Here is a 25936-nt window from a genome sequence, read left to right on the forward strand (position 1 = left end):
GCGGGGGCTCGATCTTGGTTTTGTATATATTTGTATATATTTAATTATTTCCATTATTATTATTATTATTATTACTCTTTTTCATTGTTATTCTTTATTAAAACTGTTTTAACTTTCCAACCTGTAAGTTTCTCTCCCTTTTCTCTTTCCCTTCCCCTTCTGGGGAGCGGAGAGGGTTCAGAGAGAGCATCTGCCATCCATTTAATAGCCAGCCCAGCTTTAAATCTTGACAGATGGTCCTGATTTTTCAGAAGTAACGAGCGCCTGTATTTTCAGCTTAAGTCCTCTGACATTATGGCTGCTCTTCACTTTGGAAACTGAGTTACCCTAGGAATACAGCAGAGCATTTAAGACCAGTCAGATCATTTATTCCAAACTCCATTAAGGTTTTTCCTTGCTAGGATTTATATTCATCCCTCTGGTTTAGTAGTTAACTGTTCTTATCGGCATGGTAGTGCAACAAAAAGAAGTTAATTGCATACTGCTGACGTGAAGTAAAACTTAAATAATGTGATATAGACTGGAAGAACTTAATAATTCCTAATCTCTCTTTACATAGAGCATAATATAAGAATTATAACTGTCATCTTTTTGAAACCATTTTCCTTGTTCTTTTTTTATATTAAAGATTTTGCCTTTGAGACAAGGGAATGTTAAGGAATTATTTCCTTAATTGCTGAGATTTACACTCTGCAGATAGCAAGCACAAGGCTGGTGGCCTGTTTCAGCAGTTGACACGGTGCCTGTGGGGTTTGAAAGCTGGTTGCCTTTGAGCAGTAAGATGCTGTGAGAAGCATGGCTGATATTTGGGGTTTTGTTGAGTCTCTTCTCTCTCCTTCCCCATATCTGAATGAAGACGTTGCTTCCAGGGGCCGACTGTTCTTCAGCGAGTTCTAAAATGAGCAGCACACTCTTCTGTTTTTACCAAAGGAGCCAGTGATAAAGTTTACGCCCACCAGATGGTCATAAATAACGGCATTAGCCTTAGCTAAAAGAGATCATATGGATCTCCTCTGTTTGGAGTTCCCTCTTTTGTGGGGACAGAAAGGTAAGAACACATCCCTGAATTTTGCGGCATTACCCAGAAAAGATAAAGGTGCTGTAATCTCTTAGCTCCTGAAGGGAGCTGTTAGGAGAGGCCAGAGTCTTTTGAGAGAATCTGATTGTTTTAATTACTTATTTTTAAATCGAGTATTACATAAAAATGATAATGAAGAAATCCTTAGAAATATCAACATATTGTGCTGTGTCCCTTAGAGCCCAGTTGGATTGGTGCTTAAACAATGGATGTCTGACATGATCACCGTTGAAGAGTCTTAAATTCCCTTATGACCTACCCTCTGTACCTGCAGTCTTAGTGGGCTCCTGCGCATTTCTTGCAATGCAGCAAAGGAGTAAAGAGGTTGAAATGGAAGGTATCTGGGAATAAATTAATAGCAGCTGCATGCTAGAGTCTGTAACTCTTCCGCACCAATATGGGTGACGCTGTCAGAAGCCAAGAAGCAGATTTTTAGTATTTTTAGAAAAGTTTGTTGTGATAAAAGTTTAGACTTTTTTTCAGTTAGGGCAGCGAGCACAGGTGCAGACAGTCTGCAGGTGGAGAGTTAGGTACACCAGCAGAAGCAGCTGGGAGAATTCAAGGCAGCTGGGGCAGTAAGAAGCTCACTGAGATCCCTGGAGTGTCTCTAAATGGGACACATCCACCAGGGCTCTCCCAGCTGTTGGAGATGCAATCTCTGTCCCTCTCTGTCTGTTGGTGTACACAGCATAATCAGAAATGCATACTCCATTGGAAGGGCATTCAGGACGGATTGTCTCTGGTAGCCAGCTGATAAGCAAAACACCTGCTGATGGGAGAGACTCCACTTGAGCATCAAGTGGAGCACGAAGTAGGCTTGCAGCTGGCTACCAGAGACAATCCAATCCACTTTCTGCTTTCAGCAGTCCCTGCCGCTGGGCATAGGTCAGGGAGCGTGAGGTCTCTTTGCATTCTTTCCCATGCTGGGTTCTCCCCTGCCTTTCACAAAGAGCAAAGGGGAACCGCTTTGCATATGGCTGTGAGAAGGCCTTTGGCAGACCGTTGTATTTTCTCAAACAGACAGCTACAACCTGCCTGCACGTAAGCTCTTCAGGTAACTACCTAGGATGAGGCTGCGGCTGTTCTCGAGGGCTTCAGCTGTCTCCAGACAAAGGCAAAACACTCCAAAGCTGACAGGGAGGAGTCTCAGAGAGCTACAGGGCATGGAACTGCTCCAGGAGCCCTGGGAGCCGAGCATTCTTTGTCAAATTATTATTTACGTCAATAAAACACGGTGCTGCTTCACTCTTTTGGGTGAGGTGCATTCCGCTCACCTGCGACACCCACTCCCTCACCCTGCCACTGTCTGTCCCTCCACCCTCCTTCCTGCCCTTCTCCTTCTCTCTCTGTCCCTCTGTCCTGCTGCTCATCACTGTTTTCCTTCCTGCACCCCCCCATCCCCTTCCCCTCCATCCCTGTCCTGCTTCCCTCAGACAGCAGGAAGGTGCCCCAGGGCACGCCAGGAGCTGTAGTGATGGGCCATGGGGCTGCCAGGTGGCCATGTTGGATGCCAGACCATGCTGGGAGCTGCAGTGATGGGGTACGGGGCTGCCGGGTGGCCATGTTGGATCCCAGGCCATGCCAGGAGCTGTAGTGATGGGGTGTGGGGCTGCCAGGTGGCCACGTTGGATCCCAGGCCATGCTGGGAGCTGTAGTGATGGGGCGCGGGGCTGCCAGGTGGCCATGTTGGATCATGGGGCATCTTGGGAGCTGTAGTGATGGGGCATGGGGCTGCCAGGTGGCCATGTTGGATGCCAGGCCATGCTGGGAGCTGTAGTGATGGGGCGCGGGGCTGCCAGGTGGCCATGCTGGATCCCAGGCCATGCTGGGAGCTGTCAGCTCCCCACACTCAGCTTCCCAGCAGCCATGTTGGTGTCAGGACCATGTCAGTCTCTGCTCCAGCTGTGGCCCAGCTGAGGTGAGGGCTGGGGGTGGTGGTGGGGAGCTCCAAGCTGCCAGGTGCGATGGGCTCCCGGTCAGCTGGAGCCAGGCCTGACTGGGGCAGCCCCAGGAGTGACCCAAGAGCTGGGGAGGGGAAGGAGACACAGACCTCTCTGGGCACAGGCACTGGGCCCGCCTGAGCCGCCCCAGCACCTCCCCTGAGGCCTGTCCCACAGCCCCCGGCCACTGCACGGCCTGTCCTGGCAGCAGTGAGCTGGGCCTTGGGCAGGCTCGATCCTCCGTTAACGGGTAACAGGATCAGTTCTGTCTTCTTATCACATTTATAAGAAAATTATTACATGCACAGCTTCTCACTCACTGGAAGGCGTGGAGAGTAATGCATAATCTAATGCGTAACACATCTAAACATGCTATTTAAAATATATCTATCTAAAAATATATTTAAACACACAACACTAAATATTATGTGATATGTAATTGTTTGTTTCAGAATCCGATAGGCGGAGCGTGCAGTTAAAAGTTGTGCTGACAAAAGCAACTGTACGAGCAGATCTGAGATGTTATTTCGTTGTCTTTGTTGACTGAGGTGCTCTAATCCCAATTGCTTAATTGTTCTGATCATACAAGCGTGTAATGTAGATGATTTGAAGAGGTCCATCCATTTCAATGTGATGAAATGGACTGCAGTAGTACGTTGCGTAAATAGAAGTAGCTATCTAAAGCTTGAACTTACTTGTTTGAAGTTAATAGTTTTGCTTACCCCAGCCTGTGTACTAGTTGGGCTGCACAAAACAGACTTGGGAAACTCATCCAGATTTCAAACTAACCACTTGTGGGATTATAGTCATTCTAACCAGGGAACCTACCAACGTTAACACAGCGGTGTTCTACCACAGAGGAAATAAGGCAAGAACTGTTTCTTCTGCTGGCAGTCATGGCTTAAAATAGAATGGGATAAAAGCTTTATTTAAGTACAAGAGAGACCAAAGGAAACAATAGTTTGTAACTTTATACTGAGGTTGTTCTTTAGAAAGGCCTTCTGTTGTCTTTAAAGGTAGTTGCACTTTCTGCTTTCTCACGGTTGTGAGGGTTTTTTTCTTTTTAATACAGTAATTTCAAGGAATTTGTTTGCACTAACTCACTCTTCATAAATGTTAAAGCCTTTCAGTTATCTCTGAAATCCTTTGACGAAGTTGTCTGGCTGTGAAGAGCGTTAGATTTTGCTTCTAACAGGAAAAAAGGTGTGCAGTTCTCTTGTCTCTTTCACTATAGAAAATGAGCCAAAGAATGAACTGTGGCCTGTGGCAGTGCTGTACGTTCCCTCGAATGCAAGGCTTCTCCATTAAAGATTTTTTTTCTTTTAACATGGTTTGTTAGCTTTCTACAAGGAGACCTCAGGATGTGACTCAACCTTGCAGAAGGAAGGAAACTGAAATGTAGGCTGTTCTCCTGTTGTGCACTTAGAGCAAACCTTTGCAGAGGGCTCAGTATTGTTGCTAAGTAAACACAGAACCGCTGTACTGTGCGTGGAAAATAGGAAAGCATAGCGATGTGTGAGTGTTCTTGGCTTTATGGAAAAGGCATTGCGATCAATGACATCTTGCATGCTAGCAAAACAAAAAAGCAGCCTACCCTCAACTTCAAATAATTTCAATGCAAAGGAGTGTGAAGTCCCGTTCTTCCCTTCCCCCCTTTCTTAGGATGTGGGAACAAAATGCTGTGTGTCCTTGTATGAGATGGGAGTTTGAGCTGGTGGATTCAGGTCTGCTGACACTGATGTGCAAACAAGGGAAGCATGGACAGGAGGACAATACTACTGTTAGATCACTGTTTTTGTAGATACTTGAATCATTTTGTCATTTATAGGTCTGAAGATGATGATTCCTTTCATCTGTTGATCCAAAATTAATTTGTGCTCAGTACATTGAGAAGGCAAAGTGGCGAGCATCAATATTAAACTTCTTGGTTTATGGTAGACTTTTCTGTCTAAAAGTAGTATGCTAGCTAAGGAATAGAAGACGCAGCAGCCAAACATTTTTGTCTTTTATTGCATTTATTATACAGTTAGTGGTGAATAGACTTTCCATAGTCACAGGAATGATGCCGCCTTCATCGTAGTACTGTAAGGGTGGGGTTTTTCCCCAGACTGAGTACTGAAGTACAGTTTTGTAATAAGTAATAAAACAACTACAGTTGTTTTACACTACAACTACCTGAAAGGAGGTTGTAGTGAAGTGGGAGTCAGCCTCTTCTCCCGGGCAACTAGCGATAGGACAAGAGGACACAACCTCAATCTTCATCAGGGGAGGTTCAGGTTGGACATTAGGAAGCATTTCTTCACAGAAAGGGTTATTAGACATTGAAACGGGCTGCCCAGGGAGGTGGTGGAGTCACCATCTCTGGATGTGTTTAAGAAAAGATTGGACATGGCACTTAGTGCCATGGTCTAGTTGACAGGGTGGTGTCAGGGCAACGGTTGGACTCGATGATCCCTGAGGTCTCTTCCAACCTGGTTGATTCTGTGATTCTGTGAACTAGGATACTAACCTAAATACCTTAGGCCTTGATTTTAAGGAAGCTGAGAGGCAATGTGACAAAGGTATATGAAATAAATGATATAGCACCAACTGACAGGGAATGAGTAACTTTTCTTCATGGCACCTGAAGCTGACACCCAGTTGCCAGGCAGTAAGTGTGAAATAAATAAAATCAGGCTTTTGTTTTTTCCCCCACAGTACCTGATCGGACTGTGGCACTTGCTGTCAGCATGGCTGAAGAGGCTGAAGATGTGCACAGCTATCACATGTGCAGATATAACTTCTAGTTCAGGTAGTCTCTGCACTACCTTTGAAGTGGTCCTGAGGCTATTTCCCCAAACACCTGCTGTTGGACCAGGTGAACATTTTGTATGAATCATTTTGGCTGTTTGTTCCTTGCCAAAAAAACACATATCTGGGTTCAGTAAATGTAAGTGTAACGGATGATGGCCTACATTCAGTGTCAAGATCCTTTAACTTTGAAGGGGAAGGTTTGGGGTTTTTGTTTGTCCTCAGATTTTAGCAAGTATAAAGGCAAGGAAAAGACATTCCAGGGGAAAAAAAGGCTTCTGTTAAAAAATGTTACAAAGAGGATATTCAGCTTTAAGTAACACTTGAGTTTGAGTTCCGTAAAACTAGGAGCGTGTGTGTACTTACTCTTGTATCAGTGCTGAAAATCAATGTGTTTAAAGCTGGTGGTAGTGCTGGTTGTGATATTGTGAGATCTTTCGACACGAAAAAATAGGGGGCAAGGGAAGCTAGCCTCCTTATCTTGATAAAGAGCACTCGGTATGAAGTCCTGTACCTCGGGTGCTGCTTCTGAAGTAGTCCTAAATCAGGAACGAATGTCCTTCCTGCGATAGTCTTTGTTACTAAATATGCTGAATGATTATTCATATGTCACTATTCCGTGTGGAAGGTGACTTTGTGAAGCTGCTGATGTGGAACTCTTAATTGACCCTCCCCTGCCATCACTTGCATGCTTGCATCAGTCTACTAGCTAGCATCTCTTGCTCTGCAAATCCAAGTATTGTGACTGAGTTAAGCTTCAGTAAGAGTCTTTTTTTTGCTTCTGTGTAGAGCAGGAGAAACAGGTTAGCCTGCTGATTGGAAAAGAAACAAGTTCTCCCTCCTTTCGCTTGTGTGAAGCTAGCAGTGCTGAAAGGTGGGGAGAGAAGGGCAGGAAGAATGTACTTGCCAATTAACAGCTCCTGCAGTTGTCAAACAGAGAGCTGCACTTCATGTTAGTCAGTGTTAGACAGTCTTGTTTAGCATGGAATTGTACAATTCTGCATCGAGATAATGCTTTACTTATTGTGTGGTTACTTTTCCATGCCAGCATTGTTTTTCTTCCCTTTATGAGAATACTGTAAACACTGGATTGTTGATACTGGTCTGCACAAAACTGAACTTGATGGTTTTTGCTGCTTGAAAGTGGGATTTTTCTGCTAGCAGGTGTAGTTCAGATTGCTTTTCAGTTATAGTGATTCCTGTTTGTGTTAACATATTGTGTAAACAAACTTTTTGTAGCTATTTTGGTGGCTTGACTTTTTCCTGAAGTTAATAGGTTATGTATAGTTTAGCATGCTACATGAAAAAACAAGCAAAAGTGTCATGAAAGCTTTTATAACAAGCCTTTATTAGTAGTATATATATTTATTACGTATGAAAGCACACCCCCCACACACCCAAAGTATACTACCACCTACCACCCACTCCACCCCAATCTCCCATCTCCTTCTCATCCCTGCTGTGGGTTTAATCCCACTTTGCCACCCAGATCCTGACTGCAAGAGCCCTGCGCTTCCTTGGTGGGTTTGAAAAGGTGCTCTTGCGCTTTCCCCCCCCTTTTCCGGCATGCTAGGCTGGCACATGCCAGGCTGGAGCAGTGGCAGGTCCATTCCCACATCCCACCACAGCTCCTGGGGCCCCATCCCGATGGTATTGAATTGCTCAAGGCTCAAGACTGTCAGAGGTCTCGGGATTGCTATAGTCAGGGTTGAGCAGCTCCGTGGGCAGTGAGAGCAAGCAGATGTCACAGTGGGAGATGGCTCCGCTGGTGCCACCAGGGTACCCAGGCATGGCGATGCTGCTGGGACTGTTTTGGCTGACCAAGGAGCCAGCCAGGAGCATCTCCTTGGACAGTGGAAGGTTGCCTGCTGGGTCTCCAATGGCTTGGATGTGGTATGCAGCACAGTGGCTGAGGAGGATGTTGCTGCCTGGCAGGACGTTGCTGCCCGGGGATGCCCCCGAGGGGGTGGCCATGTCAGAGAGGCTGAGCCGTGCAAACTGCCTCACTGTGTCGTGGTACCCGGGAAAGCATGGCGGCAGCACTGGTGGGGGGCTGGGGCCACCACTATCCCCTGAAGGTTGAAGGACGTGAAGTGTTGTGGTTGGCCCGGAGGGGTCCCAGCGGCCACCCAGGCTGGGGGGATCCTGCAGCCCCGGCGGCCCCACAGGGCAGCGTCTGGCAGAGATGCAGGGCTGTGGCCCAGTGTGGAGGTGGCTGGTGGAGGCATCCATTGGAAGCAGAAGACCCGAGGGTCAAAGAAGCAGCCACATGGAGCCATCTGGAGACCTGCATGGGTGAGTGGGAGCCATGCTGGGCTGGCAGGACTCTCCAAGGTCACCCGCCGAGCCGTCCCTGATCACCGGTGTTCCCCGGCTCTGCGGCAGGCACGTGGGGAGATTGTGGCTGGGGCACTCCCCATGGGGTGAACTGCTGTGCCGGTGGGATGAGGTTGCAGATTGGGCAGGAGACTTGTTTATAGGAGGTTGTCCTGGTTTGGCCTAAACCAGGCCGATTTTCCTTTCAGTGATTTTTACTTTCAGCTAAGTCTCCTCTAAATAACTGCACTTTCTGAACTAACTGCATGTTTTTGCAGACAGTGTCTGCTTCCAGGACTGATAACGCTCGAAGTTTGTAGTTATCGCTGAGGCACCGGTAGGGATGTTGTGCAGTAAGGCTCTTGCTGTACTTTTTTCTTAGAGAAACCAAGGTCACCGCTGGATTCCTCACTGCTTACAAGTGAAAAGCTGAAGGGGGGGTCGCAGCTGCAGGGGGGAGCAGACAGGGCAGGTGACCCAAAATTGACCAACGAGGGTATTCCATCCCATACACGTCATTCTCGGTATAAAGCGGGGGGATCACGAGGGTCTCGCCCCTCTTGCTCGCTCTTGCTTTTTTCTGCTATGGCCGGTGTCCAAGGAGGACTCCGACTGTTTTCCTGCTGCCCCCGATCCCGATCTGTGCATCCCTGAATCCAGCTCTCGACCGTCGCTAGGCCCAGCCTGGGCCTTCCCGGAGCCTGCCCTGCAGTGCCGGTGGTGACGTTGCCGACATCGGGGAGCTCGATCTTGGTTTGTATATATATTTGTATATATTTGATTATTCCAATATTATTATTATACTCTTTTTCATTATTATAGGTTTATTAAAACTGTTTTAACTTTCCAACCCGTAAGTCTCTCTCCCTTTTCCCTTTCCCTTTCCCTTTGGGTGGGGGGGGAGGGTTAACAGAGAGCGTCTGCTGCAGGTTTAATCGCCAGCCCAGCTTTAAACCGTGACAGATTTATTGGCGCCCAACGTGGGGCTCGAGAGAAGCTCCAACAGGTTCCTCTGATAAGTCGAATCCCGGCTCCGGCGGGAGGAGACCCGGAGAGCTCAGCTGAGAGAGTATCAGATTTCTTCCTTTGAGATTTACGAGGGGTTGGAAATTAAAACAGATAGAGAAGATGCTGATGTCATTTTTGAATGCTGTGTTATCTCATCTCTTTATAAAGCCTTTTACAGAGTTAAGTGTAATGATACCTTACTTGCCGTATGCGCTGTTTGTTACTGTTTATGTGCAGTTTATCACTGCTGGGCACTGGTCAATGTGCATTGTTTTGTTATGGCGTTTCATACTGATTTATGTCGTGATAAACTGGGCTGTTACTATTTTGACCGCGGTAGCAGCGATTTTATCTGCGGGCTCCGGGCGTCCTTTAGCTGATTGTGTTAATGATTACACTTCCAATTTTACTTCGGGAAATAGTACCTTCTCCTTTTCTGCCAAGCTGATTCCTCTAGATTTTGTGAAATTCGGATGGTGCTGTCTAGGTGGCATGTTTTTATTTTCGGTTGTCCTGAATGTGTTTCTGATGTGGGATAAGATTAAGTATCGGTGCAGGGACAGGTGTAGGTGTTATGCAGCCACCTCAGATCCTACAGCGTGTGCTGCCGCTACAGCTCGCACCGCAGCTGCTACACCCCCCAAGATGGCCACTGCAGTTACTGACTCTAACGAGTCTCAGCACTCCCACGACAGCCACTGCATCTACTCAGACCCCAGCATCTAACGAATCTGTACCAATTGCTCCTGTAACCAGGAAGAAATACCGAAAGAAATCAGCTCGTGAAGAGGAAGATGATGACTCAGAGCCTTCTAAGGCAGAGCCATCACATGACCCAGGTGAGGGCCCTTCTCAGGCAGAGTCAGGGCCCGACACAGATGGGGGTTCCCTTGATCGTCATTTTAAAGCAGACCCATCACAGAAGAAAGGTCGTTCTAAAGCAGAACTATCACAGGAGGAGGACTCGGATGTAGAGATAACCTACCACTCCTTATCCCTGAAGGACCTGAGAAATATAAGGAAAGATTTCAGCCGTTATGATGGTGAGCCAATTATTACCTGGCTGCTCCGATGCTGGGATAATGGGGCGGATAGCATGCAATTAGATGGCAGAGAAGCCAGACAGTTGGGATCCCTGTCCAGAGATGGTGGTATTGATAAGGCGCTTGCAAGAAAGTCAAACACTATCAGTCTCTGGAGGCGACTCTTGTCAGCTGTAAAGAGCAGGTATCCCTATAAAGATGATGTTATGAGCCACCTGAGCAAATGGACCACTATAGAAAAAGGTATTAACTACCTTAGACAACTAGCTGTGCAAGAGATCATTTATAGACACCCACGGGAAATTGTAGATCCTGTAGATCCTGATGAAGTGGAATGCAACCGATCCATGTTCCGGAAGGTTGTGAAGAATGCTCCACCGACATATACCCATACATTGTCAATATTAGTCTGGGAGAAAATGCTATGGCACGACCTAGTGTGGATGAATGGCTAACTGCATGCGACAGTATGAAGATAGTATTTCTTCCCCACTGCAGGCCCGTGTCTCGGCTGTGGAAAAACTGACAAAGGAAAACAAGGACTCATTTAACAACTGTCAGACAAACTGTCCAGGATCGAGAATAAACTTGACTCTCTACCTACACAGGCACGCGTTGCAGCTGTTAAGAGAAAACGCCCTCCTACAGGACCAGCTCAAAGGAAACGGAACACATCACGAGGTATCCTGTGGTTTGCGCTGCGTGGTTATGGGGAAGACATGAACAGATGGCAATGGACAACCTACCAGTAACCTACAGGCACGAGTACGTGAGTTGCAAGCTAAAGAAATACCAGAGAGAATTTTTCTAGGAGGATGGCTGCTCCAGTTACCAGTGAGCAGGACCCCAGTCAGGGTAGATGGGCCTCAAATTCCTTTTTCCAAAGTGTGAATAGGAGAAATGAAGGTCCAGTCCCTGTGAGCAGCACAAATCCATTTCTTGATTAGGGGGGCCCTGCCTCCAGCCAGGTGGAGGAAAGGGACAACCGAGTTTATTGGACTGTGTGGATTCGATGGCCTGGCACATCAAAACCACAAAGGTATCGAGCCTTGGTAGACACTGGTGCACAGTGCACCCTAATGCCATCGGATCATAAAGGGGCAGAATCTATCAGTATTTCAGGAGTAACAGGAGGATCTCAAGTGTTATCTGTATTGGAGGCCGAAGTGAGCCTAACTAAAAATGAATGGAAAAAGCACCCCATTGTGACTGGCCCAGATGCTCCGTGCATCCTTGGCATAGACTACCTCAAGAGAGGGTATTTTAAGGACCCAAAAGGGTATAGATGGGCCTTTGGTATAGCAGCTGTAGAGACTGAGGACATTAAACAGCTGTCTACCTTGCCTGGCCTCTCAGAGGATCCTTCTGTTGTGGGGTTGCTGAAGGTGGAAGAACAACAGGTGCCAATTGCTACTACCACGGTGCACCGACGACAATATCGCACCAATCGAGACTCCCTGATCCCCATTCATAAACTGATTAGACAATTAGAAAATCAAGGAGTGATTAGTAAGACTCGCTCACCCTTTAATAGTCCTATATGGCCAGTGCGAAAGTCTGATGGAGAATGGAGATTAACTGTGGACTATCGTGGCCTAAATGAAGTTACGCCACCACTGAGTGCTGCTGTGCCAGACATGCTAGAACTTCAATACGAACTGGAGTCAAAGGCAGCCAAGTGGTATGCCACCATAGACATTGCTAATGCATTTTTCTCTATTCCTTTGGCACCAAAGTGCAGGCCACAGTTTGCTTTTACCTGGAGAGGTATCCAGTACACCTGGAATCGACTGCCCCAGGGGTGGAAACACAGTCCTACTATTTGCCATGGACTGATCCAGACTGCACTAGAAAAGGGTGGAGCTCCAGAACATTTGCAATACATTGATGACATCATTGTGTGGGGTGATACAGCAGCAGAAGTTTTTGACAAAGGGGAGAAAATAATCCAAATTCTTCTGAAAGCTGGTTTTGCCATAAAAAGAGGCAAGGTCAAGGGACCTGCCCGGGAGATCCAGTTTTTAGGGATTAAATGGCAAGATGGGCGTCGCCAGATCCCGATAGAGGTGATCAACAAAATAACAGCTATGTCCCCACCAACTAACAAAAAGGAAACACAAGCCTTCTTAGGTGTTGTGGGTTTCTGGAGAATGCATATTCCAGATTACAGCCAGATTGTACGCCCTCTTTATCAAGTGACCAGGAAGAAGAATGATTTTCAGTGGGGCCCTGAACAACGACAGGCTTTTGAACAGATTAAACAAGAGATTGTGCATGCAGTAGCCCTTGGACCAGTCCGTATGGGACAAGATGTTAAAAATGTGCTCTACACCGCAGCTGGGGACAATGGTCCTACCTGGAGCCTCTGGCAGAAAGTACCAGGGGAGACTCGAGGTCGACCCCTAGGATTTTGGAGTCGAGGATACAAGGGCTCCGAGGCCAATTACACCCCAACTGAAAAAGAGATACTGGCAGCATATGAAGGAGTTAGAGCTGCTTCAGAGGTAATTGGTACTGAAGCACAACTTCTCCTGGTACCTCGATTACCAGTACTAGGCTGGATGTTCAAGGGTAAGGTTCCTACTACCCATCATGCAACTGATGCTACATGGAGTAAATGGATTGCATTAATTACACAGAGGGCTCGAATAGGAAACCCTAATCGCCCAGGAATCTTAGAAGTGATCATGGACTGGCCAGAAGGCAAAGACTTCGGAATGCCACCAGAAAAGGAGGTGACACGTGCTGAAGAAGCCCCACCATATAATGAACTACCAGAGGATGAGAAGCAGTATGCCCTGTTCACCGATGGATCCTGCCGTCTTGTAGGAAAGCATCGGAAGTGGAAAGCTGCTGTATGGAGTCCTATACGACGAGTCACAGAAGCCACAGAAGGACAAGGTGAATCAAGTCAATTTGCAGAGGTAAAAGCCATCCAGCTGGCTCTAGACATTGCTGAACGAGAAAAGTGGCCAAGGCTGTATCTTTATACTGACTCATGGATGGTGGCAAATGCCTTGTGGGGGTGGCTAAAGCAGTGGAAGCGAAGCAACTGGCAGCGTAAAGGTAAACCTATTTGGGCTGTTGAACTGTGGCAAGATATTGCTGCTCGGCTAGAGAAACTAGTCGTGAAGGTATGTCATGCAGATGCTCACGTACCTAAAAGTCGGGCAACTGAGGAACATCAAAACAACCAACAAGCAGATCAGGCTGCTAAAGTGTTCCAAATAGATTTGGACTGGGAACATAAAGGTGAACTATTTTTAGCTCGGTGGGCTCATGACACTTCAGGTCATCAAGGAAGAGATGCAACATACAGATGGGCTCGTGACCGAGGGGTGGACTTAACTATGGACTCTATTGCACAGGTTATCCATGATTGTGAAACATGCGCCGCAATTAAGCAAGCCAAACGGTTAAAACCTTTGTGGTATGGGGGGCGGTGGTTGAAATATAAATATGGGGAGGCCTGGCAAATTGACTATATCACACTCCCTCAAACCCACCAGGGTAAACGTTATGTGCTTACCATGGTGGAGGCGACCACCGGATGGCTGGAAACATACCCTGTGCCCCATGCCACTGCCCAGAACACTATTCTGGGCCTTGAAAAGCAAATCTTGTGGCGACACGGCACGCCAGAGAGAATTGAGTCGGACAATGGGACTCATTTCAAAAACAGTCTCATAGACAACTGGGCCAAAGAGCATGGCATCGAATGGGTATATCATATCCCCTATCATGCACCAGCATCTGGGAAAATTGAACGGTATAATGGGCTGTTAAAAACTACCCTAAAAGCAATGGGGGGTGGAACCTTTAAAAACTGGGATAAGCATTTGGCACAAGCTACCTGGCTAGTTAACACCAGAGGATCCATCAACCGAGCTGGCCCTGCTCAGTCAGATCTTTTACATACAGTAGAAGGGGATAAAGTCCCTGTGGTGCATGAAAGGAATCTGTTGGGAAAAACTGTCTGGGTTCTTCCTGCTACGGGCAAAGGTAAACCCATTCATGGGATTGCTTTTGCTCAAGGACCTGGATGTACTTGGTGGGTGATGCTGCAGGATGGTGGAGTCCGATGTGTCCCTGAAGGTGATCTGATCTTGGGTGAGAATACTTAATTCTGAACTGCATGATGTTAATTGCTGCATAATACTAACAGTGTTCATAAGTGTCTTTCAGGTTAAGACAGTGGTGACGAGACCAGAGCTAGCTGCAAGTGGTGTCCAGTAACCTCCTCGAGACTGACATCTTTAACCTGCAACCCGTGGGCATGAACCGTGACAAAACTCATACCATGTCTCCTGCCCTGAGAGACTCCTAGCCAGATGGAAACCCACAATCCTGAACTAAATGAACTTGATGAACTTTTTTTTTCTGTATAGAGATGAATCATAAACTAATGTTATCTGTATATATTTTAAAATGAAAAGTTAGTGGTGATCTGAGTATGACGTGAATGGTATGGAATAAGGGGTGGAATGTCCTGGTTTGGCCTAAACCAGGCCGATTTTCCTTTCAGTGATTTTTACTTTCAGCTAAGTCTCCTCTAAATAACTGCACTTTCTGAAACTAACTGCATGTTTTTGCAGACAGTGTCTGCTTCCAGGACTGATAACGCTCGAAGTTTGTAGTTATCGCTGAGGCACCGGTAGGGATGTTGTGCAGTAAGGCTCTTGCTGTACTTTTTTCTTAGAGAAACCAAGGTCACCGCTGGATTCCTCACTGCTTACAAGTGAAAAGCTGAAGGGGGGGGTCGCAGCCGCAGGGGGGAGCAGACAGGGCAGGTGACCCAAAATTGACCAACGAGGGTATTCCATCCCATACACGTCATTCTCGGTATAAAGCGGGGGGATCACGAGGGTCTCGCCCCTCTTGCTCGCTCTTGCTTTTTTCTGCTATGGCCGGTGTCCAAGGAGGACTCCGACTGTTTTCCTGCTGCCCCCGATCCCGATCTATGCATCCCTGAATCCAGCTCTCGACCGTCGCTAGGCCCAGCCTGGGCCTTCCCGGAGCCTGCCCTGCAGTGCCGGTGGTGACGTTGCCGACATCGGGGGAGCTCGATCTTGGTTTTGTATATATATTTGTATATATTTGATTATTCCAATATTATTATTATACTCTTTTTCATTATTATAGGTTTATTAAAACTGTTTTAACTTTCCAACCCGTAAGTCTCTCTCCCTTTTCCCTTTCCCTTTCCCTTTGGGTGGGGGGGGAGGGTTAACAGAGAGCGTCTGCTGCAGGTTAATCGCCAGCCCAGCTTTAAACCGTGACAGAGGTGAAGTGGAAGAGGTGGCCCCAGGTATTTGGGAAATTCTCTGTAAATTGCGTTTACTGGGCACACGTCACCTAGGTGAGGGCGGGGATGCTCGCACAGGGTTGCTGAACCCTCATGCCAAAAACACCAGGGGCCAGGGGTGCTGGGGATGCTGAAGGTGCCCGGGGGTTGGGGATGCTGGGGTGCCAGAGCAGACGGCGATGCCATACGTGCTGGAGGTGCCTCGGGTGCCATCCCCACCGGTGGTGCCCAGGCTGCAGGGAAGGGCTGCTGCTGCCCCGGCAGTCAGCACAGGTCCGCTGAGCCTGGAAGAGAGACAGGAGCGATTGCCAGCAGTCACCTCTGCTCTTGCCCTCAAGAGCATCCCCAGGCTGCAGGGTCGGGGTTGGTCCCTACCTTGGGGGTAGAAGGTTTCCAGATGGACGAAAGGCTGAAGCAGCTGGGGCATCGGGGGAGCCAGGGGGCTGCGAGGTGGGTGCTGGCAGCACCATGGTCTGTTCCGTCTGTTGGCTGCTAAGGACTCTCTGGGGTTGCTGGGTCTGGCGTTGTGTTTGGTGTCTCCGAGGAAGGAATATGGGGGCTCCCAGTGTTCCGTCCCGCCCCCAACACCCCCAACACCCAGTTCCAAAATGTGAACATCTGCAGATTGCTCCTACAAGAAAGGGGCCAGCCCTGAAAGCTGTTGCTGGCTGGAACCATGCCATGGCAGCACGAGCCTGAGACACATTTGGACATTCCCACCCAAGACATTACGCAGTCTCTCTCCCAAAAAACACAGGACAACATAAATCCTTGTCCTCCTCAAGAATTCACACACTGTCCAAAACCACGTTGGTGCTAAGCAGCAGGTAAGCCAAGCCTGAGACACAACCCAAGGGCACCCATGAGACACAACCAGCCTGTGTTCCAGCAGTACACAGCCCACAACTCTCAGCAAATACTCATCTTAGCAAATATTCACCTTCTGGCTAGAAACTACATAAGACCAAACTGCTTTGCTGAACACCAAAACATCCATGACTTTCTCAAACTCTTCTAAAGAACACAAAAATAACCAAACAAAAGTTCAAGCGGGTACTTCCATCCTCACTAGATGCATGTCATTGAAGTGTTTCTCATATTAAATTCTCTTCTCTACTCAATGTCTCTGCTCCACAGGAAAATCCAAAGCTACTTATGGGTTTTCAGAGAAAGGAACACGCAGTTCAGTGCTTGGATCTACGAATGGAGAACATTTACAAAACACTGGAAAGGCAAATAAAGCAAAGAGCAAGCATTAGCGGGGAAACCTGGGAGCAGAACAAGAAACGCCACACACTTAAAACTGTCCCAAGCACTTACGCCTCCATCAAGGACCCCCAAGAGAGGCTGGTAATGGCTGTTGGATGAGTTTCCCTCCCCCAGATGGAAACACCTCTCTACACTGTGCTCAGACCAAGGAAGGAAAAGGCAATACACCCCTACATCTAAAGGCATGCCACTCCATTCAAAGGTAATTTTTCATTTCTTTAGGTCAGCTGCCTGGCCAGCTACAACACCTGCTTATACTTCATCCAGACTTACTCCCAAAAAACTGTGAAGTGCAGAGTAAGTGTGGAGAGTCAGGTGGACTTTGACACACACACTGATACCACAGGACTGTGTTTTTTTAACTGAGTTACACTTCTCTGTTGCTTTGAAGCTGTTCAAGGGTCAGCACGCCCTTGCTACTGGAGGTTCTTGCTCTGTGTAGGCACTAAGGAAGACATTTCTGGTGGCAGATTATTTTAAATGGGTAAAGCACAGCAGAACATATTGTTTACGACCCACTGACAATCATCCCCCAGGCACATCAGGAACAAGGGCAAAGCTTGAATATTTATGGTGCAATGGAGTTACATGACCGTTACAACATTCACTGCTACCAGACATTCACTGCATGAAGTCACCACCACGAGCAGAGATTCAAACCTGAAGCATCCAGAACACGCAGAGAAATCTATACCATTGTTTCAGCAGTGCTTCAAGTCACACAATACTCAGTCCAGGACTTTACAAAATGTCACTAAACTTAATGATAGCAGCCTCTTTGCAGGTTTCTTACTCAAAAGCAAAATCCAAAAAGGCATGTATCCTTGGGGAAAACCTTGTCCTTCCGTGACCCTGGTGTCTTCACATGGCTCTTCCTCAAGGTGGAAGGAATGACCCTGAATTTGGAAGTCCACACAAATTGAGAAGTACACTTAGTCCTCTGGCAGACATTATCTATGGGCCACAAGTCCTCCCACACCGCGGAAGTGCCTGTTAGTCATCTGTCAGTCGTTACGTATGAACTCCAAGTCCTCTGTACCTCCCTACATACCTACCTACCTACCAAACCCTAAAAAGGCAAAAAAGCTAAAAAAGACTGAGGTACTTGGAGGCTTTCACCAGCCAGCCATGACCACGGGGCTTCAGCTCAGCATTTCTGTGTCAGAGCTACCAGGCAGATGACCCCGTCCTCCCTGCAAGGCCCCTTGGGGCAGCTGTACCCAGCACCGGGTGGCTGCTGTCCTTCGCATCCTGAGGTAGGACACTTTCTCTGGTGCAGCACCATGCTGCTGCCACCTTTTCCTCCCCGCAGAGGTGCCAGGAACAAACTGGCCCCAACTCAAGATCCCTCGGGACCCGTCTGTGGGGCTGGTGTGTTCCCACGGCTCTTCCTCGAGGCAGGAGAAAGAACTTGAACTCAACTCACACTCCATAAGAAACAGCCCCGAGTCTGCCTCTCTGAACAACTCTCCGTGTCCCCTCACCAGACACTCCACAAGGTTGAGTCCCTAAAGCCTCCCTCTTAGGGAAGACTTGCCGGGGGCAGGGCTGGGGGCCTGCGTGCCCCAGCTCCATCCCCCACACACGGCACATGTGTCTCCTGGCACAGGGGAAGTTCACCGGGCTCTGCGCATGGCCCAGAGCGGGGCTGGATACAGCCTCTGCTCTATGGGGAACTGCTTCATGGGAGCAGGATCTCTCACGGGGGCACTGGAAACCCTCCTCAGGCCTGCATGCTGAAGAAACACCTCTGCACTACTCCATGTCTCACCAAACCCAGGGGCGGAGGAAGGTTGCTCTGCTGGCCTCCAAGAGAACCAGCTCACCTGGGCTGCTCCACGGCCACCGGGCGCCTTTGCTGTCAGGCAGGTCTCAGCGCCGCTCTGCAATCGGCTGTCACCTCCCTGCAGGACACTCTCCAGCACATGGTACATCTCCACATGCTCAGCCTGGGGACAAAGATCAACAGGGAGGGATGGGGTTTGCTTTGTCCCCATTTCCAGGGTGCCACAAGAGAGACCTGCCACTCCCAAATCAGCTCCGTTACATGGACACCACGTACGAGCTGCAGACGTGGTTCAGGATGGCTGTGGGGAGCGGGCAAGACATTCTGCAGTGCCCCCGGCGCTGGCAGAAAGCAGAGCTGGAGACAACAGGGAGAAGCCCAGGGCAGCCGTCTGCGGCAGGGTGCAGCGCCCACAGAAACGCCCGTCTGCTTGAGCCTTGGCCTCAGGGCTGCAGCACGGGGCCAGCACCAGATGGTGCTTCGCTGGGAAAGGCCAGGCAGGGGTGACCCTGACACCCTGCACATGTACCCGGCCCTGGCATTTGACACCCTGTCCCTCTGCCCATCGCTGCCACGGGATCCAGAAAGCAGCACCACCAGCCCTGGCGTGGTCCTGAGCCATCTCTCGACGGGTGAGTTTCTAACCAGCAGGCCTGAAAACAGGAAAAATCCTGGAGGCCATCACTGTTCTGTCCTTCCCCATCTCCTTGTCCTGACCCACACACCCCTCTTTCTCCGTCTCTCTCCACTGTACCCCACCCTTCTCTTCTCCCTGCCCTGCTCTCTGTCCCTGCCTCTCCCTTTCTTTCTCCCCTCCCTTGCCCCACTCACCCTCTCCCCTCTGTCCCTCTTTCCTGCTCCCTGTTCCATTTCTCTGTCACTCCACTCTCCTGGTGCCTTCTCTGTCTCTCTGGCCCCCCACCCTGCTCCCTCGCCCTGCCTGTGTCTGTCTGTCCCTCTGCCCTCCTTCCTGCCCTTCTCCTCCTCTCCCCGCCCCTCTGTCCTGCTGCTCATCACGCATTTTCCTCCTGCACCCTCCCAGCCCAGTCCTCCCCCACTCTCCCCAACCCTCTGTCCCTCTCCTGCCCCGCTCCTGCCACCCCCCCTACCCTGCCCCACCCCGCCCTGCCCTTTCTGCCACTCTGTCCCTCTCTCCTCCTCCTCCCAGCCCCACCAGGGCTCTGCGGCTGGGGCAGCCCCAGGGAGGGGCCATGGGGCCTGTGGGAACAGGCCGGGGGCCAGTGTCCCTGCAGCGTCAGACAGCAGGGAGGGGTGCCCCGGGGCATGCTGGGAGAGGGTGTGCCCTGGGGCATTCTGGGAGCTGTAGCCCCAGGGCATGCTGGGAGAGGGTGTGCCCCACAGCATGCTGGGAGAGGGTGTGCCCCAGGGCATGCTGGGAGCTGTAGCCCCAGGGCATGCTGGGAGAGGGTGTGCCCTGGGGCATCCCCAGGTCCAGGGAGGTCCTCCTCCCCCTCTACTCTACCCTGGTGAGACCTCACCTGGAGTATTGCGTTCAGTTCTGGGCTCCCCAGTTCAAGAGGGACAGAGACTACTGGAGAGAGTCTAACGGAGGGCTACGAGGATGATGAAGGGACTGGAACACCTGCCTTATGGGGAAAGGTTGAGAGACCCGGGGCTTTTTAGTCTGGAGAAGGGAAGACTGAGAGGGGATCTGATTAATGTGTATAAATAGATGAGGGCTGGGTGTCAAGAGGAAAGGTGCAACCTCTTTTCACTTGTGCCCTGCGATAGGACAAGGGGCAACGGATACAAGCTACAGCACAGCAAGTTCAACGTCAACATGAGGAAGAACTTCTTTACTGTAAGGGTTACAGAGCACTGGAACAGGCTTCCCAGAGAGGCTGTGGAGTCTCCTTCTCTGGAGATTTTCAAGACCCATCTGGATGCGTTCCTGTGTGACCTGCCCTAGACTGGCCCTGCTCTGGCAGGGGGGTTGGACTCGATGATCTCCAGAAGTCCCTTCCAACCCCTGGCTGGGGAGACCTCATAGCAGCCTTCCAGTATCTGAAGGGGGCCTACAGGAAAGCGGGAGAGGGGCTTTTTATAAGGGCAAGTAGTGACAGGACGAGGGGCAATGGTTTTAAACTGAAAGAGGGGAGATTTAGATTAGATATTAGGAAGAAATTCTTTACTGTGAGGGTGGTGAGACACTGGCCCAGGTTGCCCAGAGAAGCTGTGGCTGCCCCTTCCCTGGCAGTGTTTAAGGCCAGGTTGGATGATGCTTTGAGCAACCTTGTCTAGAGGAAAGGTGTCCCTGCCTGTGGCAGGGGGGTTGGAACTAGATGATCTTTAAGGTCCCTTCCAACCCAAACCATTCTATGATTCTCTGGGAGGAACATGGGCTGGATACAGCGCGCACAGAGCCCACACACACGCACACACACAGCACGCACAGAGCACATGCAGAAAATTGCTGTGCGCACACACACTGTATTCACGCGTAGGGTGCGCATACACACACAGAATCACACGGGTTACAAACAGAAGGTGCAATGCACACCCAGAGCGTGTGCACACCCATACTCCAAACAAACATCTCGAACTCAGAGCGCAATGCGCAGCGTTCATGTACCCATGGAGCGCAGGCACATGCACACCTGGCCAGCACGCACACGCGCACACACACAAAAACCATTCACACACAGGCAGTGCATTCACACCCTACATCATCCATGCGTGCAGAACGCACTCACCCCCACGCCCCGCATTCACACTCACAGTGTGCACCCACCCACCTGCCCACATCCATGCACGCAGCATACGCCCAGCGATGCACTCATGCGTAGGATGCACGTCGCATGGGTGCACACGCAAACTCACTTGGCCGTGCATGCACACATGCACGTCCGTGCCCACACGCACCCATGCAGGCATACACACACAGCCACACAGAGGGAAGTGTTGCACCCACACAAACAGCCCGTGAACACCCCACATGCTGATGAGCTGCTCACACAGACACAGCCTATCACACCCAGCCCTGCCCATTCCCACCTGTGCCTGGCCCGCAAATGTCTTTCAGCGTGTGCTCCCACAGCACTGCAGCAGTCACTTGGGCCTCTCCTTCCACGCCCGGCTGCGTGGACACTGGTCCCACATGGTCCCACACCTCCTGCCCTGTTCCTTGCCTGGTCTCTGGAACTCTGTCCCCACGCCCTGCCCTCCCCTGCAGAGCTCAGAGCCCCAGCTGTGCTCCTCTTGGTATCAATTACCTCATGCTTATTGCTGAGTTAAAAGTTAACCATGGCTTTTGCAGGTTGAGCTAATTTTGAAAACATTAAACAACTGCCAAGTTAAGGCCAAGAAAATGTAAACTGATTTCTGGAATATCAAGGTCCAGAACAAAGACATAATGATTTGACGAAGATTTCTCATGCAGGTGGCCAACTTGGCAAAGAAAGCAGGGATTTAATGTCCTTAGCTGAACTACCTTTATTATACTACTAAAATACCTGTCCACAGGTCAGGAAGGCCCTCACACAAGTGAGGACCCTTCATCTGCGCAGGCACTGTAGCGTGAGAAATGACTAAGCAGGTATTATAATTATATGTTAATTGTTAACCTATCATTTGAAGAAACTCCCTTCTCATGCTAATTGGGATGCCTGCACATTTGCAGTCTTAGATTGGTCTTGAAATGAGTCGGTGGTCGCCCAGGGGTCTCTGGTGGTCGCAATCCCCCCTAGTTGTGGTGCCCGCTGTATGACCCCGCTTCTGCGCAAGCGTGGTTGATACCTTTATCTTGCAAAGATGTTGCACGTGTAGGTTGGCCCCAAAGGAAAAGGTACCGATCTGCCTCCGCAGGACTTCTCTCTTCCTCTAGCCAGAGTTGTAAATCAAGTCAATTAAGGCACAGCAGGGGTAAAACAAGTTCTTTAAGGCATACAAACTCTTTCCATCACAGCATGCACACAGGGGCTGCGCCAAGGCAGGGGAGTTCCAGCATGGGGAACGCTGGTCCTGCACCGTGGGGCTTCTGTTGGGAGCTGCCCTGGCGTGGGAGCTCTGCGGTGGTGCTGCCCAGGGACTGACATGAGGGGTGTGAGGAACGGCTGTGACAACCGCCGAGTCAGAGCACAACAAAACCAACCAACCCAGGCTCAGCGTGATGCAGCTATGTGGAAAACACTGCTTTTTGGCATGGAAGGGGTTCTGGACGAAACACTCGCCACAACAAACAGATTTTGCTACATCTCTCTGCAAGTGGTGGGTCTGTTTTGTCACATGGGTCACAAGACAGAAAAGGAAACTTTTTTGAAAAACCCCTCAGCTTTACTCAGCATGTAAATCTTTCACCCACGTGCACTGGGGCGGTTCCCTCTCGTGCAGATGAAAATACTTGCGAAAGCTGCATCCCCGTCACATAAAGCCATTGTCAATGAGTTACTGAGCCTGCAAACTATGACACTTCCCTCTCCTACACCCGTGTGGAGGGAGCAGAAGTGGAGAAGGAGGGGGTGGACCTGTTTTGGGAGGCAGCACTGTGTATGGGAGTGCACAGGTGCTCGGGGAAGATGCCAGACTGGGTGATACGGGGTGCTCAGCGCGGGAGGAGGAGCGCTGGGAGGAGGTCCTTGTAAAGTCCAGCAAGGCAGCCTGTGATGACAGGGAAAGCCTTTTCTGCCTGGCTCCCATAGCCTTCAGTTGCAGCTGCAGAGCAGAGTTGTGATAAGATGGGCTTTGTGGTCTGTCCTTTGTGTCATCTGTTGTGTTCTGAGAAGATCCTTGTGCATCAGACTCCACGTCAGCCTTCCTGGGATCTGCTGTATTCAGCCAGAACGAGTTCAGATGTTTTCCAAAGGTGTTCCTCCCCCTTGCTGAGTCTGCAAAGCTTAACCGTTTTCTCTTCACATTGACAGTTAACCTTGACCTTGGTTTTAATGCTTCCTAAGTTATTGATCACCCCAGTCCTTTGAAAATTCCATTTTCCAAGAAAAAAAAGTGAAATCAGTATTTCAGTATTTTAAAAAAAGCAAGAAGCACATATTGTGCCTATAGTACATAAATATTGTGTGAAGATATGTCAAAAAACCTTTCTCTGTTTTTGTGATGAGAAGGATGCTTAGGAAGTGCTCTATATCCTTTTTGCTTTCTGGCTTAAGAAATTAAGTAACACAAGGCCTGTCTTCTCAAGTGTTGCTTCAGGGACCTAGTGGTGAAAGACACTGAAAGACTGGAGTGGATGGTGAGTCTTTGATGGCAGATATTTGTCTAATGGAAGAATTACTATTAGTCCACGTCCAGTTAGTAAAGAAAGATAAAATACATTAGCATTGCTATTATAGGAAGAGTCTCAGTAACACAGTTTCAAAACACATCATCTCCTGTTACTGTCCCTGTCTCAGTGTCCCCCTGGTCCTAAGGTCAGTGAAGACAGTTGTCCTGGTTTGGCCTAAACCAGACCAATTTTCCTTTCAGTGATTTTTACTTTGAGCTACGTTTCTTCTAGGTAACTGCATTTTCTGAAAATAACTGCATGTTTTGCAGACAGTGTCTGCTTCTAGGACTGATAACGCTCAAAGTTTGTAGTTATCACTGAGGCACCGGTAGGGATGTTATGCAGAAAGGCTCTTGCTGTCCTTATTCTTAGAGAAACCAAGGTCACTGCTAAATTCCTCCCTGCTTACGAGTGAAGAGCCACAGGGAGGTTGCACCTGCAGGGAGGAGCGGACAGGGCAGGTGACCCAAAATTGACCAGCGAAGGTATTCCACCCCATACATGTCATTCTCAGTATAAAGCGGGGGGATCATGAGGGTCTGGGCCCCCTTCTTTTCTCCTTCTTGCCTTTCTGCTATGACCGGTGTCCAAAGAGGACTCTGTCCGTTTTCCTGCTGCCCCCGATCCCTATCCGTGCATTCCTGAATCCAGTTCCCGTCTGTCGCTGGGCCCAGCTTGGGCCTTCCCGGAGCCTGCCTTGCAGTGCCGGTGGTGACGTGGCCAACATTGGGGGAGCTCGATCTTGGTTTTGTATATATTTGATTATTTCTATTCTTATTATAGTCTTTTTCATTATTATAGTTTATTAAAACTGTTTTAACTTTCCAACCCGGGAGTCTCTCTCCCTTTTCCCTTTCCCTTTCCCTTCTGGGGGTTTGTTGGTGGTGGGGGAGCAGGGGGAGGGTTAATAGAGAGCGTCTGCCACAGGTTTAATAGCCGGCCCAGCTTTAAACTGTGACAGATTTATTGGTGCCCAATGTGGGGCTCGAGAGCAGCTCTGACAGGTTGCTCTGATAAGTCAAGTCCCAGCTCTGGCAGGAGGAGACCCGGATAGCTCAGTCGAGAGAGTATCAGATTTCTTCCTTTGAGATTTACGAGGGGTTGGAAATTAAAACAGATAGCTAACATGATAACGTCGCTTTTGAGCACAGTGTTATCTCGTCTCTTAATAGAGTTTCTTTCACAGTTGAGTATTGCAATGTTGCCTTACCTGCCGTGGGCACTGTGTTATTGCTTGCTTCTTATTAATGTTTACGTGTGGTTTAGCAGTGGGCGCTGGTCGAAATGCATCGTTTTGGTATGGGGTTTGATACTGATTTATGCTGTGATAAACTGGGCTGTTACTATTCCGATCTCATCTCTATAACGCAACGATGGGCAGCCTTAATCGCCAATGAGTAGCAGCGACTTCATCTGTGTACTCCGGGCGTCCTTTAGCTGATTTTGTTAATGATTACACTTTCAATTTTACTTTGGGAAATAGTACCTTCCCCCTTTCTGCCAAGCTGATTCCACTACGTTTTGCGAATTTCGGATGGGGCTGTCTAGGTGGCATGTTTTTATTATTGGTTGTCCTGAACGTGTTTCAGGTGTAGTATAAAATTAAATATCGGTGCAGGTGCAGGTGTAGGTGTTACGCATCCACCTCACCTCCTACAGCACGTGCTGCTGCTACAGCCACTACATCCACTCAAACTCCATCAATACGCATGGCAGCTGCTGCACCCCCCGAGACAGCAGCTGCATCTACTCAAACTTCAGCAGCCTACACTGTAGCCACTGAGGGATGTACCTTAAATTTCATTTCCCACTGGCCAAATATGCCTCTGCAGAGCTCTCTTGAAACTGAGGGCTCGCGGTAAGGGAGAGAAGAGAGTTCCTCACCTCCTGAGCACTCAGGGCATGTTCCCCTGCTACAAGCAGCATACTCAGGCCTCCCACTTGTGTACAATCTGTTCAAAGAGTAAAACCAAGTCTTAAGTTTATTCCTTTGCTTGTTTAAAGAACCTACCATTTGCAGCGTTAAACCCCCAGAAGACTACTTGTCACAGGCACTCTAAACAACCTGCCATAAAAGGAAGTTCAAGAGAATCACAAATAACCATTTCTATACCTTCTGGAACAGGCCTTCAAAGCTGTTTGAAGGACTTAATTGGATTTGT

This window comes from Nyctibius grandis, assembly GCF_013368605.1.
Source record: "Nyctibius grandis isolate bNycGra1 chromosome 34 unlocalized genomic scaffold, bNycGra1.pri SUPER_34_unloc_3, whole genome shotgun sequence".
Classification (NCBI taxonomy): Eukaryota; Metazoa; Chordata; class Aves; order Nyctibiiformes; family Nyctibiidae; genus Nyctibius; species Nyctibius grandis.